Source organism: Equus przewalskii, chromosome 12, assembly GCF_037783145.1.
Source record: "Equus przewalskii isolate Varuska chromosome 12, EquPr2, whole genome shotgun sequence".
NCBI lineage: Eukaryota > Metazoa > Chordata > Mammalia > Perissodactyla > Equidae > Equus > Equus przewalskii.
The window spans coordinates 25,315,519-25,328,737 of record NC_091842.1 but is presented as its reverse complement, the minus strand read 5'-3'; the positions used below and the strand labels follow the sequence as shown (position 1 = coordinate 25,328,737).

General features: G+C 39.5%; 1 protein-coding gene across 5 annotated transcripts in view; it reads left to right on the top strand.

The window, feature by feature from the left end:
- The window catches only part of LOC103564590 (ERI1 exoribonuclease 2), a 61,748-nt gene that overhangs the window by 32,766 nt on the left and 15,763 nt on the right, over window positions 1-13,219 (top strand). For 4 of the 5 annotated variants that reach the window (XR_011524826.1, XR_011524825.1, XR_011524829.1 and 1 more), the window contains one exon: window positions 4,837-4,956. The exons of the other annotated variant lie outside the window; for it this stretch is intronic. The gene's annotated coding sequence lies outside the window, so the exon portion shown is untranslated. The remainder of the gene's footprint in view (window positions 1-4,836; window positions 4,957-13,219) is intronic. 5 annotated transcript variants of the gene reach the window in all.

The window sequence follows — 13,219 nt, the reverse complement described above, 5'->3', positions numbered from 1 at the left end:
CTGCTAAATATCTCGCAAGCACAAAACAGCCTCTGCCACAAAGAACTAATTATCCAGCCCAAAACCCAACAAGTGCTGAGGCTGAGAAACCCGGATCTATGTATAAGTGGATTCAGTGCTCACCAATAGTCCTTTTCGCACAGCTTCTCCTTGTATTCGTCACTGTTTTTCTTTGTTAGCTGAATTTAATATCTAGTAGATTTTTTTTTCTTCACAAACACTTATCATGACTGTATTCCCTCGCTTAGTTGGTAAAGTCCGTCTATTGAATTTATATGGAAAACAACTTGGCTGAGTTTAAGCTTCTTATGTTAAATTTTCTTTCCCTCAGAAAACTGTAGAGCTTGTTCCACTGTCTTCTGGCATTAAATATTACTTTGGAGAGGTCAACTAGGTTCATTTCTCCTAGTATGTGCCTGTTGTATAATAAAAAATTTGGCCTTTGTCCCTGGTTCCTAAGTCCTTGGAGGCTCTAAATCCTTGGAATTTCCTGAGTAATAGGAGTGCTTTTGTTATTCATGAACCCCTTAATTCACACCTGAGTTTATGCCAGCAAGATGATTCCCGATGAGGGGTCTGGTCACCAGAAAGATCAACCATGTGACTAGATAGTCGGAGCTTTGAAGCCAGCCCAACCTCTGGGGAGGGCTGGGGACTGGAGAGGGAGTTCGTTCCAATGGCTAATGATTCAATCAGTCATGCCTACACAGTGAAACCCCAATAAAAACTTGATGAAGCTTCCTGGTTGATGAACATATCCATGTGCCGGGAGGCGGACCTGCCCTGATCCCACAGGGAGAGGGCGCAGAAGCTCTGCATTTGGGACCCTCCCAGACCTTACCCTATCTTTTGTCTTCCTTTGGCTGGTCCTGATCTATATCCTTTAAATAAAACTATAATCATAAGTATAGCACTTTTCTGAGTTCTGTGAGTTGTTTTAGTGAATTAATGAACATGAGGGGATTGTGGGACCCCCTGATTTTGTAGTCAGTTTGTCAGAGGTATGGGTGGCCGGGGGACCCCCGAACTTGCAGCTAGCATCTGAAGTAAGGGCAGAGTTGCTGAGACTGTGCCCTTAAAGCTGTGAGGTCTGACACTAAGCCCAGACAGTTAGTGTCAGAATGGAACTGAAATGCAGTATTGTAGTGCCTTACTTATTCTGCCTGGGTGCTTATGTAATGCTTTCTTTATTCATAAAATTAATTAACTTCAGCCAGAGATGTTTTGGTCTTGTTAGTTCTATATCAGATCTTACCTAGACACAATGTGTCCTATTGTTGGGCAGATTCTTTCTTCTGTTATGCTAGTTTATGGTCTTTCTCTATTATAATTTCTGCAATCATTCTTGGTGACTTTGGTCTTCATGTGAATGATCTATTCAATACCCTGGTGTTTCATGTCCTTGATCTCTCTACCAATGACCTTGCTCCTACCCAACCTCAGTCCTTCATTATCATATTATACCCCACACTTTCTCATTATCACCAACATATTTCCTCCAAAATCTGTTTGAACACCCCCCTTTTTTTTTTTTTTTTACTAATTCCTCTTGTCTTGGCAGTTTATTTCCCTTTAGTACCTTTATCACAATAATTCCCAGATCCCACTAACATCTTCAGTCTGTGCATTTGAACATCGCCTCCTTTATATCCTCACTTATCTCTTGCCCATCTTGGATTCTGTGTACTACTCAGCTCCTTTGCACTGCTCTCCCTCACCATACTCATCTGGCAAAACCCAGCTTTCTGCAAAGCTCCAGATAGTTCTCTGCCTGTTTTGTGCCTGCACATGAACAGGTTAACATGCTTCTGGAGAAATGTACTTAGGATGTTGAAGATACTTGCTGATGGCCTTAAAAAATCCCAGTGGGCTCTCCTCACTGCCTGACAACCCCACTACATTTCTATAGTAGTTGGAGATAACCATTTTACACCTTCTCCTGTTTCTTTAAACCTCCACCTCTCCTTCCTCCCTCTTATTTCACTGAGATTTATAAGTGGCCAGAAGAGAATGTCCTCAACCCCCTACCACATAATTAACCAATACTCCTGCAACTCTGCCCATACCCACTGCATTCCTTCCAGTGATGATGAATGAGCTATCCAAGTTCCTAGCTTGGGCCAACCTCCCCATCATGCACTTGACAGTGTCTGCTCTCCCCTGCTCAAGGACATTACTCCTTAAATTACCCCTCTCTCCTGCATCATCAATTTCTTGCTCTTTTTTGATCTAGAAGTTGTAGTAGAGAAAGATAATCAGCCACAAACACACAGTAATATCTTCCAAACTAAAACAAAATATCTTAGGCCATTTGTCCTCCTCCACTTCTTCATTCTTCTTTTCTTTTACAGCCAAATTTCTCAAAATAGTTATCTATACCTGTAACCTTTACTTCTTTATTCTCTGACTCTCTGTCTGTCTCTCCACCTCTGTCTCTCTCTCCCTCATTGTGGAAAAATTTCAAACATATGTAAAAATAGTTAGAATAGTGAAATAAACTCCCAAGTATCCATCACTCAGCTCCAACAATTATCAGCACATGGCCAATCTTGTTTCATTTAAATCCCTACCCACTCATACCTCTCCTTGCTTTACTTTGAAAGAAACTTAAATATCATATCATTTAATTCATAAATACTTCCTTATGTATCTCTATAAGAACTGTTTAAACCTAACCACAACACCATTATAATACTTGAAAAAGCCACAATAATCCTTTATTATCATCATCAAATATTCTTAAGATCATTCAAAAATTTCACATTTTCCAGATTGACGCATAAAATTTTGTTTTACCATTGGTTTTCTTTCAACTTAGAGTCCAAACAAGGCCCACGTATTGCATTTTATTGATACATATCTTAAGGTTTTTTTATCTATAAATTCCACCTCTCTCATCTTTTTCCTTGTAATTTTTTTTGTAGAAAATAGGGTATTGTCCTGAAGAGATTCTGAAATTCTGGATTTTGCTAATTCAACCCTACGGTTAAATTTAACATATTTTTCTGTCCCTGCATTTTCTGTAAACTGATAGATCTAGAGGCTAGATCAATTTTTAGCAAAAAGATTATATAAGTAGTATTGACTAATTCCTGTTGTGTGACATCTGGAGAAACATGATGTGTAACTGGCTCTCCTTTGGTGATGTTAAGGCATCAGCCTGATCCACCCATTATAAGTTTCCATCACTGAATACAGCTATTGATAATCATTATCTATATCTGTTATTTCCTGGGATCCCCATATTCTCTGGAAACGAATCTAGTTTTCTTCTCCAGCACTCAACTGAAGTGTAATCCTGACACCCACACCAGGTTTAATCCTCGAGAGTAACCCAGTGTACTTGAGTCTTCTTTTAAAATTACTTGAAAGGAGATCTACTGGAGGATTCTGACCTAAGCTATTGGAATCATTCTTGTACCCACCTGTCTTGAGAAAAACCTGAATAAGTAGATATACTTCCCAGCCAAGACCAGGCTTTTGAGAGATTCTCCTAACATACACTTTCCCCCAATTACTTTCTCTTATCATCAGTCAACAACAAAAAGGAGAAAAGGATTAGTGCTGGGACCATCCCTTACATGGAGTGGAAGAGAATTACCATTTATTGAATGTTTTCCATATGTCAGATGTTTTATATACTCATATCATTTATTTCTCACAGCAGCTCCGTAACGTAAGCAGAACTATGCCCATTTATTAACAAAGGCTAGTAGAGTGCAAATAACCTTGACATAAGCCACAAAGCTTGAAAGTGCCTCTGTTGGAAGGGTAATGCCCTTCTAATTTAATGTCAAGTTGTTTGATTATACCTAGAGTCACCTTGACTGGAGCAAAGATTTTGACAAGGAACGTGTCAAAATAGCCCTTAAGGTTGATTTTTGCCTACCCATAAAGCTCCCAAGAGAAGGGGCGGGGGGAAAAAGGCAAGGTGACATAAGTGATATGTGATCAGACCCCATCTTTCCATTTCTCTTCTTCCCAAGAGCCCCAGGCTCCTACACAGACTAACTCTGGTATACAGAAGCACAGGGAAATGGCAGGCCTTCTCTGAGCCCCACTGAGCTTTTCCATCACTTGCAGAGAGCTCGGGGGGTTGTTTTAAGGAACTGGCATAATTCAGTCAAAAGAGGAAAAAAGGTACCTGGAATAGTCTCTCAATCTCTTCTGGATTCCTGTCTCAGCAGCACCAGCCAAAGCTGGCTAAATCTTTTGTCAAAATGTAAAATAGTCTTAAGTTATGAATCTTTCCCCCAAATAATTTAAACAATAATTTAAAAAATACTTCAAAAATAAAAACATTTTCATAAACAATTCTACAAAAAAAAGGACAAACCTTTATAGAACCGTCTCAACCATTTTGTAAGCTATTTATAGATAGAAGAACTTTAATTCTGTTCCATATACATTTTTTAATGAGAGAGTGAGAGGCATTTCATGGTGTTCTGGAAAGAAAATAGAAGCCTGACCACTGGTGCAGGATTTCTCTCTGAGTCTACCAATAAAACAACTGAACTGGGCTTTCTACTTAGGTCTGACTTCAAAACCCATGTCTCTTCACTTTGTTATGCTCTCTTAATTTGTTCTTTGGCCTGTTCTCTTAATTTGTCAGAAGGACAGTGTTCATAATCTTTATGCACAGTAAGATTTTAAGAAGAATAGTAGGACATTCTGAGCTCTAGATTTCCAGTGTATTAGTCAAGGTGTGCTAGGCTATGTTGCAGAAACAAACCAACCCAAGCTCAGAGGCTTAAGTCTAATGAAGAATTTCCTGGTTGATGGGCTTTCCTGGGGGGATCTCCTCCATGCAGTGACTCAGGATCCTTATATTCACAGGCTCCAATCTCATCTAGGCCTCCTGAGAGTCCTGTGTTGGATCCTCTGAAATCAGCCAGCTGACAAGCAGGAGAGCAAGAGCCAGAGCAAGGGAGCACCAGAGAGAAGAGCATTTGTGGGGTATGTCATATGAATTTAGGTCTAGAAGCATGGATCACTTCCACCCACACTTCACTGGCCCCACCCTCACTTCCATGGGGTTGAGAAATTAGCCCAGCAGTAGACCCAGGAGGAAAGACAAATACTTTGGCGAGTATCCACAACAAGAAAGTGATACTTTATTTTAACTTATGAAAATAATACATGCACATGGCTAAAAATAAAAGATACAGAATGATATAAAGAGTAAAGTGGTCACCAAATGTGTTGCAAAACAAGGTGTGTGTGTGTGGAGGGGGATGGGTGGGATAGATATATGTAACTAGTTTTTCAAACAAATCTTAACTCTGAACGTTATATTCCCCCCCAATTTCTGTTTTCCTCCTTGCTGTATCCAATATCCCTTTCCCATCACTTAATGGCCTCTTGGGATGATCCCGCAACTTCCCAATAATTTTCAGTTATTAAAAGTTTGCCCACTCAAAAATTTTAATCTCACACTGAGTGCACAGTGCGCCTTTTCCCCTCTCCCCAGCATAGGCTTGCTGTGTTTTGGGGGACCCACAGTGGACAGGAGGGCTCTCCACTCTGCTGCTGCTCTTCCCACTCCAGCACCTAGAATAGAGACAAGTGGTCTTGGCTGTCTCCCAGACACCTTTACCCCCTCCCACTTCTAAGCTCTAGATCCTCTGTTGTTGGGGGTAAGGAAAAGAGATTAGGGTAAGAGGGTTTACCACACTGGGTGTGACGTTAATCCTCTGTCTGTGGGTCTATCTGTTCAAGCCCAGGCACCTTTTTTTTTTTTAAAGATTTTATTTTTTTCCTTTTTCTCCTCAAAGCCCCCTGGTACATAGTTGTATATTCTTTGTTGTGGGTCCTTCTAGTTGTGGCATGTGGGACGCTGCCTCAGCGTGGTTTGATGAGCAGTGCCATGTCCGCGCCCAGGATTAGAACCAATGAAATACTGGGCCGCCTGCAGCAGAGCACGTGAACTTAACCACTTGGCCACAGGGCCAGCCCCAAGCCCAGGCACCTTTTAGGAGTCTACTTGACACACCAGATACTCACACATCTTTAGGACACCCTATCTAGGGCCACAGGCTGCTCCTCTGTTGTCTCTCCACCCTACTCCACTCTCTGTGTCCTACTATGTGTCTCTACTTCCCTTTCTGGCTCATTTCCTCACTTAACCAGGCCCAAGGGGACATCACCCCATGAATATGATGCAGGTCTCTTCTTTTTGTGGGCACCTCTAACCTTTATGAGAGATTCCCTTGGTGTCCCTCTCAGCAAAGGGTGTCCCTCTTCCCTCCCCAGGTTTCTGATATAGCTGAGAAGCAGAGTGGGACTGGTGGGAGCAGGGCCAGTTGAGCCACCTTTTTGCAAACCTGGAGGGAGGTGACTAACTTAGTCTTTGTTGACAGCTCTTTTTAGAACCAAAAGGACAGAGACTTAGTGCCTCTTCATCCTTAGCTTTGGGCTTTAGTTGAGAAATGTGGAGAAACAGCAGAAGTCTTACTAAGCATCATTTTGATATACACATAAAATATAGACATATAGTATTAAAACAAGCATATATGTTTATATATATATATGCACACATATGTATGTATGTGTATATATATGCACTATATATTATCTTTAAAACATGAACTGGTTCCTACTACACATACCTCACTTTGATTTTTTTTCCATTTTTCCAATGTATCTTGTAAATCTCTCCATAGTAACACATTTAGATATAATAAGGTGTCTCTTGAACTGGGAATCAGTAAGGGTTGGCTGCAGACACTTCAAAGCAAACTGACCAACACAAAAAGCCTGGGTCTTAACCTCAACTCTTGTTGGATAAAAACTATTCCCATCAAACCTTCCAATTAGCAGCAGCTACAACAAAACAGCAGCAGCTAACATTTATTGGATATTTTCATGTGTGATTGGCATGAATTATCTTATTCAATATGCACAATGACCTATAAGGTATATACTATAGCGATTCCTATTTTACAGATGAGGAACATGAAGGTTAGAGCCATTAACTTGGCCAAGGTCATAGAGCTAGCAAAGTGGTGGAATCAGTATTTAAACCCAAGACTGTGTGACTCTCAAAGTATGTTCCTAATCAATTTGTTCATCTATACATTGAATGGTGTATTCTCATCAACTTCCCTCCAGTTTTTAATTTAAATATAAATTATTCAACCTGGGTATTCATGTAGGTCATTCTTATTTAGGCTTCATCTGTGCTGAAAGATGTTCTAAACCTGAGTCACCCTGGGCTCTTCAATACATATGGTACCTCCACTGAATTTATTAAAATACTAATTCTTGCATTAGTCGTTTATCCAAGATTAGTGTTATGTGTTGGTGGAATGTGCAGTTCATAGTATGATTTGAGTTGCAAATGGAAGTATTTCTTTCTAACTTATCAAGTCTGAGATTCCACCATTAGGGATTCATTCTTAGGAGCTTTGACTAAAGGGGAAATAAGAAGCAGGAGAAGATCTAGAAGTGCTCAAAGAAGTAGAACTGAATAATAAAACAATTAAATTTAAATGTATAGTTTTCACCAAATCTCAAGGGAGTAGGGAGGAAGTACCCATGAAACATCAGGAACAGTTTTAAGGAGAAAGACTCGTGCAAGTATAGAGTATAAAATTGGAGAAGAAAATTGGAGGGAAAAATATTCATGCACTTTTGCTTTTAAGAGCCTAGGTCCACAATATGCTAAGTTTGCCTTAGAGAAGCATACCTGTCAAAAATGAGACTCTAGAAATGGTGGGTGAAGCAAATTGGGGGAAGCTGGGATCAGGAGTTCAGGACACCCAGTAGGGCTGAGTGAAGAGGCATGAAGCAGCAAAGAGCTGGGCCAAATGTGGCTTCTCAGGGATGGGCCCAAGTTCACATGGGTTCAAAGTTAGGGGGATCAGGCTGTGGGGCGTCTTTCTTATGCAGCTTGTGGGTGTGATGAAAGTGTAAGTGTGACACAAGTGCTGTCAGCGAAGATAACAAGTCAGTGAAAGGCCTGGGGTGTCATTCACTCAAATGTGAGGCAGGAACCAGTTGGCAGCGGTAAGCACATGTAGGTGTTATGTATTATATCTTATTTTATTTTACACTATTTAAAAAAATTTATTTCCCTTGTAGCCTCCTTCCTAAAAGGATTAAATTTAGCTTTCAATAAGTCACACATATAAAAGAGCCATTCAGATAAGAAATTAGGAGACAAAGAGTTTAGGAGACTGGATTGGGGAATGGACACTAGTACCAAAAAACTAGGCTTCCATGAGTCACAACTGAGCCCCAAACTAGCTGTTTTTAAGTTCACATTGATTGAACAGTGACTATGAGCTTAGTACTTGTCAGGCCTGATCTTCATGAATTTTCTCAATAATCTATGATCTTGGTATTATTATTATTACCTCCACTTAGATTTTTTTAGCTAATGAAGAAACCTGGCTTAGGTAACTTGCTCAGAGTCCCATAGCCAGGACATGGCAGAACTGGGATTTGAACTTGATTTGACTTTAGAATTTGGGCTCTTAATCCTACATGATACCAACTCAAGGTGGTAGGTACTGAGAAATCAAGTCAGCAGGAGACTGGGGTTCAGTGTCAGGACATCTATTACCTGAAGAGACTGGGTAACAAGAGAATAAGGCAGGAAACCCTGGATGGATAGCGAGGTCAGAGAAGGAGGAGTATCTAGGGTTGTCTCCTACCATGTTCAGGACCAGGATGGATTCTGTACTGAACATACAGGAAGAAGTTAAATGGTGGAACTTTGAAGGTTAGGAAAAGAAAGAGAAAGTGAATTTAGAATGTCTTACACCATTCCCCCCTGCTGGGCTGTAAGTCTTTCTGCATATGGGAAGCAAATAGGTTAATTAGAATAAAAGGCAAATTTCTCAGAGCACCTTCATCCACTCCACAAGGTGTCAAGTGCCCCTTTCTATAACACCAACATTCCTTCTCTTAAAAAACACTTAGGCATACAGGAACCAGAAGATGGCGTTTATAGGCCACATCATAGAGACCTTGGTGCCCAATGATAGACATTAGTCCACTGACCATGACTAGTAACCTAAGGAGGTGAAAGTTCACAAGAGTAGAAACTTTATACAAATGTGTTTCCAGCATTGCCAAGGAAATCTCTCTCAATGAAATAATGACTTAGTCATGCAGAAAAAATAAAAGAGAATAAACAAAGAAGAATAATCAAGAATAAGCAAAGGCTGAGTTATTTAGAGCTGGACTAAGGGCCTGGTTCAGGAGGAAATAAGTGGAGGTGTCATCTGCGGTTGCCACAGGATGAGGGGACAATTTATATAACTCTAACATCTAGATGGGGGTTGGAGGTTTGCATATTTTTCTCACCTAATAGGGATGCTCCTGGAGTAGTCAGCAAACATGAAATACAATCAATTGGTTTTTCAAGTTTGCCTCCTGATTGGCACTTCCAGCATTAAAGACTCAAATATGCTTGGGGCTCAAACTATGTATCTGAACTCTTATCTGTATGCTAACTTCGAAGATCTTAAGGACAGAGGGCAGTGTATGGGCAACTGAAATTAGCCAGTCGAAGAGAGATTCTGGGAGAGCCAATGCTCTTTTCTAGCTCCTCTGGCGTGGTTTAATGGGATCAGGACTTGGGTGTACTTCCCTTCTTACCAGCATGAGTCTTAACCTTTTTCCTTTATTGACCTTTTTTGGCTTGAGGGCAATTCAGAGACATTTTTTGAGCACCTACTATGGACCGGGCACTGTGCTAGGCACTGAGGATGAAAAGAAAAATAAAACAGAGTTTTAGCTAGCTCTCTTTATGCCCCCTGACACCACGGCAATACTAGTGTAATGAGACTCTTCTTCACAATCAACTGAGGACCCCCAGAAATCTATGCTATGCAATCTCCAGCAGTGATGTCCTGAAAAGTAAAGACTGGTGAATATATAGGTGGAAGCAAAAATAAGAGGATGACAAATTTGGAAATAGTGGTAGATCTGGGGATAGAACCAAAGATCATGGACCCTCAGCTCAGTGTCCCTTTTACAATATCAGACGACCTCTTTTAGGATTTGTAGGAACTCAAATCTGGCAACAACTTTGTACCTGAGGAGTAGTTGGGGGCGAGTATGGGGAGCATTTGCTCCTCCAGAACACCTTCTTCAAAAGTGACATCTTTTCACTGATTTAAAAAATATATTAACATGAGAGTTGCTAAGATTATGGATAAAAAGACCACAGAGAAAGCAGTGTGAAACACTTACAGAAGCCAACATTCTTGGTTGTGAGTAGGCAAATTTATACTGAAAAGGAATTTATTGGTAGCCTTTGGGAAGCTGACAGAATTATAGGGAAGGCTGGAGGAACAGATGCCAAGATGGTTAGGGGAGCTAGGAGGCTGGAACCAGCATCAGTGTTCTGGAATGTTTGCCACTGCCACCACTTCTGGAGTCTCTACAAAGCTGCTGATACTGGATTTGAGATGGTGCTGCCATTGGTGGGATGAATTCTGAGTGGGTGCTACTTCTTTACACACTTCCTCCCAATTCTCAGTCTCAGACAGGGGCATCCGATGATGAAGCTGAAGTCATGTGCTCACACCACAGGGTAGGAAGAAGGGATACCTGACATTTCAAGCTTCCTTGAAAGGTGGGGCCCTGCCTTCCACTCAGACTCATCCAATGATGGATACCCCCCGCCCAAAAAAGGATGGGGGTTCATTTGTTGGATAAACAAATACAACAACTGTTAACAACAATTTAGACCAAAACTACAGAGAGAGTAGTCATAGGTGATCACAATATGTATTCTACCCCGGTCTTCCCCTGGGAGAGTGGAGGATTAGAAGGTTTAAGAGACTCCATGGAAAGGACAGGGTCATGGAGGAATCAGATAAAACACATCAAATCACCCTCAAAAGAGGAAGTCCAACACTACGTGCTGAAATACGGAAGACAGGCGTAAGACTCGGTAGTCCTCAGCACTGGCCACCAGCACGCTGCTGCAAGCGGAAAGGCTCTGGAGGTGTCAGCCTTGGAGAAGCACTGCTTTCAAGGGAGAATCAGAAATTTGCAAAAGAGGTGGTACTTCTCCAAGATGGGGCCATAAGGAAAGAGGATGGAAGGAAAGAAAAAAGGAACAGGAAGGATTTTACATAAATGAAAGAGAAATATAAAATATATCTCTTACTTTCCAATAACATTATCCATTAAAGAAACTGCACTTCACGATACTGACAGAAGTGGGCTCTCTCAAACTAGGAACCCTGCCCATACAACATCTAGGAATAGAAAAACATAAACAAATTCCACACAAAGTTACTGTAAGAAGAAAACAGAAAAAGTGAATCATAACATTTCAGTTAATAAAAATTTTCTCTTCTTCCCCTTAAAAACATGAAGGAGAAAAAATAGCACAACACTCCACATTTAATTATTTCAAACAAGCATTTGAAGATATTATAAAAAACAGCTAGATTTAGAAATCCAAACATTAAGAACAGAAATGGACATAGCAGAGAAAGAAGTAACAGTGAGATTTGATCAATTTAAAAAAAAAAAAGAAGAAGAAAAAGATAAGGACTAAAGTAGAAGGTGCCTCAACAAGAATGCATTTACTTTATGTGAAAATTTAATTAAAATGTTGAAGAAAGGCATTAAACCACCAAATGGTTGAAATGGAAGATAGGCAAGGAAGGTCTACATAATACATGTAATTGGAGATTCTTGGAGGTGGGAGCAAGAAAAAACAATGGAATAGAACTAGTACTTAAAACTGTAATTCAAGGAAACTTTCTGGAAATAAAACAAAACTTAAATCTGCATTTTGAAATGTGCATTTGTTCCTGGGGAGAACTGACCTGACAAATTCTAAGTCATATCCTTGTAAATGATTAAAATTCAAAGACAAAGACAAAAATTCTCTGGGCTTCCAGGCAGAAAATAAAAATCAAATTTATTTCTAAGAATAAGAAAATTAGGCTGGCTTCAGACTTTTTAAAAGCAACAACAATTCAAGGGAACAAGAGACCTCAAGCCATAAGAATTAAATGCAAAACATGATTCTGGACCAGATCCTGTACTGGTGGGAGAAAGATGTTGTAAAACACGTTATTGGGAAAATTGACAAAATTGGAATATAAACTGAGGTAGATAAAAGTGTTATGTCAATGTTAAAATTCCTGAACTTGATGAGTGTACTGTGGTTACATAAACGGGTATCCTAGTTTTTAGAAAATACACAATGATATATTGGAGAATACATTATTCTCCAATTATATATGTAAACTACTCTGAAATAAGAAAGAATGAGAAAAGAGAGAGGAGAGAACAATGAAACAAATGTGGCATGGCAAAAATGTTAACAATTGGTAAATATTGTTAAAGGTATTTGGGAATTCTATGTATGAATCTTGTAAATATTATGTAAAGTTAATATTTTTTCAAAATTAAAAAATTAAAAATTAAATGTGGGTGCAAATATGTTAGACAGAATTTTAGTTCTTCAAATTATGAAACACATGTACCAGTTGACACAATAATTCAACTGCTAGTATATACACACATATATACATGCAATATATGTGTATATATATACCCCATATGTGCAATATGTGTGTATATACATAGTACACGCATACACATGTATTATGTGTATATATATATATGTGCATATATAAATACTCCCAAATTGGAAATAACCTAAATGTCCATCAGTAGGAATATGTAATATCTTATGGTAAATGAATTTCTATGTAATACTCTGTGGTCATCGAAAGGAATGGAGTAGATCTATATGTACTGATAAGAAAAGTCTCCTAAATCTTTGTGACAAAACGAACGTGGTAAATATTTATTGTATAATCCAATTTTTATTTATGACAGGAAAAAAAAGACCAGTGCCTATCAAACTGTTAACAATCGTTACTTAGGGCAGGTGTATACTTTGGGATAGACTAGGTTCTGAACGGATACTTGTAAATCCAAGTTTTCAGTCCAAAGTAACTAAGATTTAAACTTCTGATCCCCATTGCATTTCTGCCTAAAGGGAATGTGAATCGATTTCTTTGAAGCTTGAAAAACAGGCATATTCTTCTCCCTCTTACGGATATATTTTCTAGCAGATTTCTTTTCCTGAATAGATAAATTTTGTCTTCCTTGGAAATCTGTTAAGGCAGGTATTTGTCTCTTCCTGCATAATTTGCTAGCGTCACACATTATTCTTCAGCAGTTAGAAGTCCACATGTGCTGGTTTGCCACTCACATCAGTGGTGTGCTGATT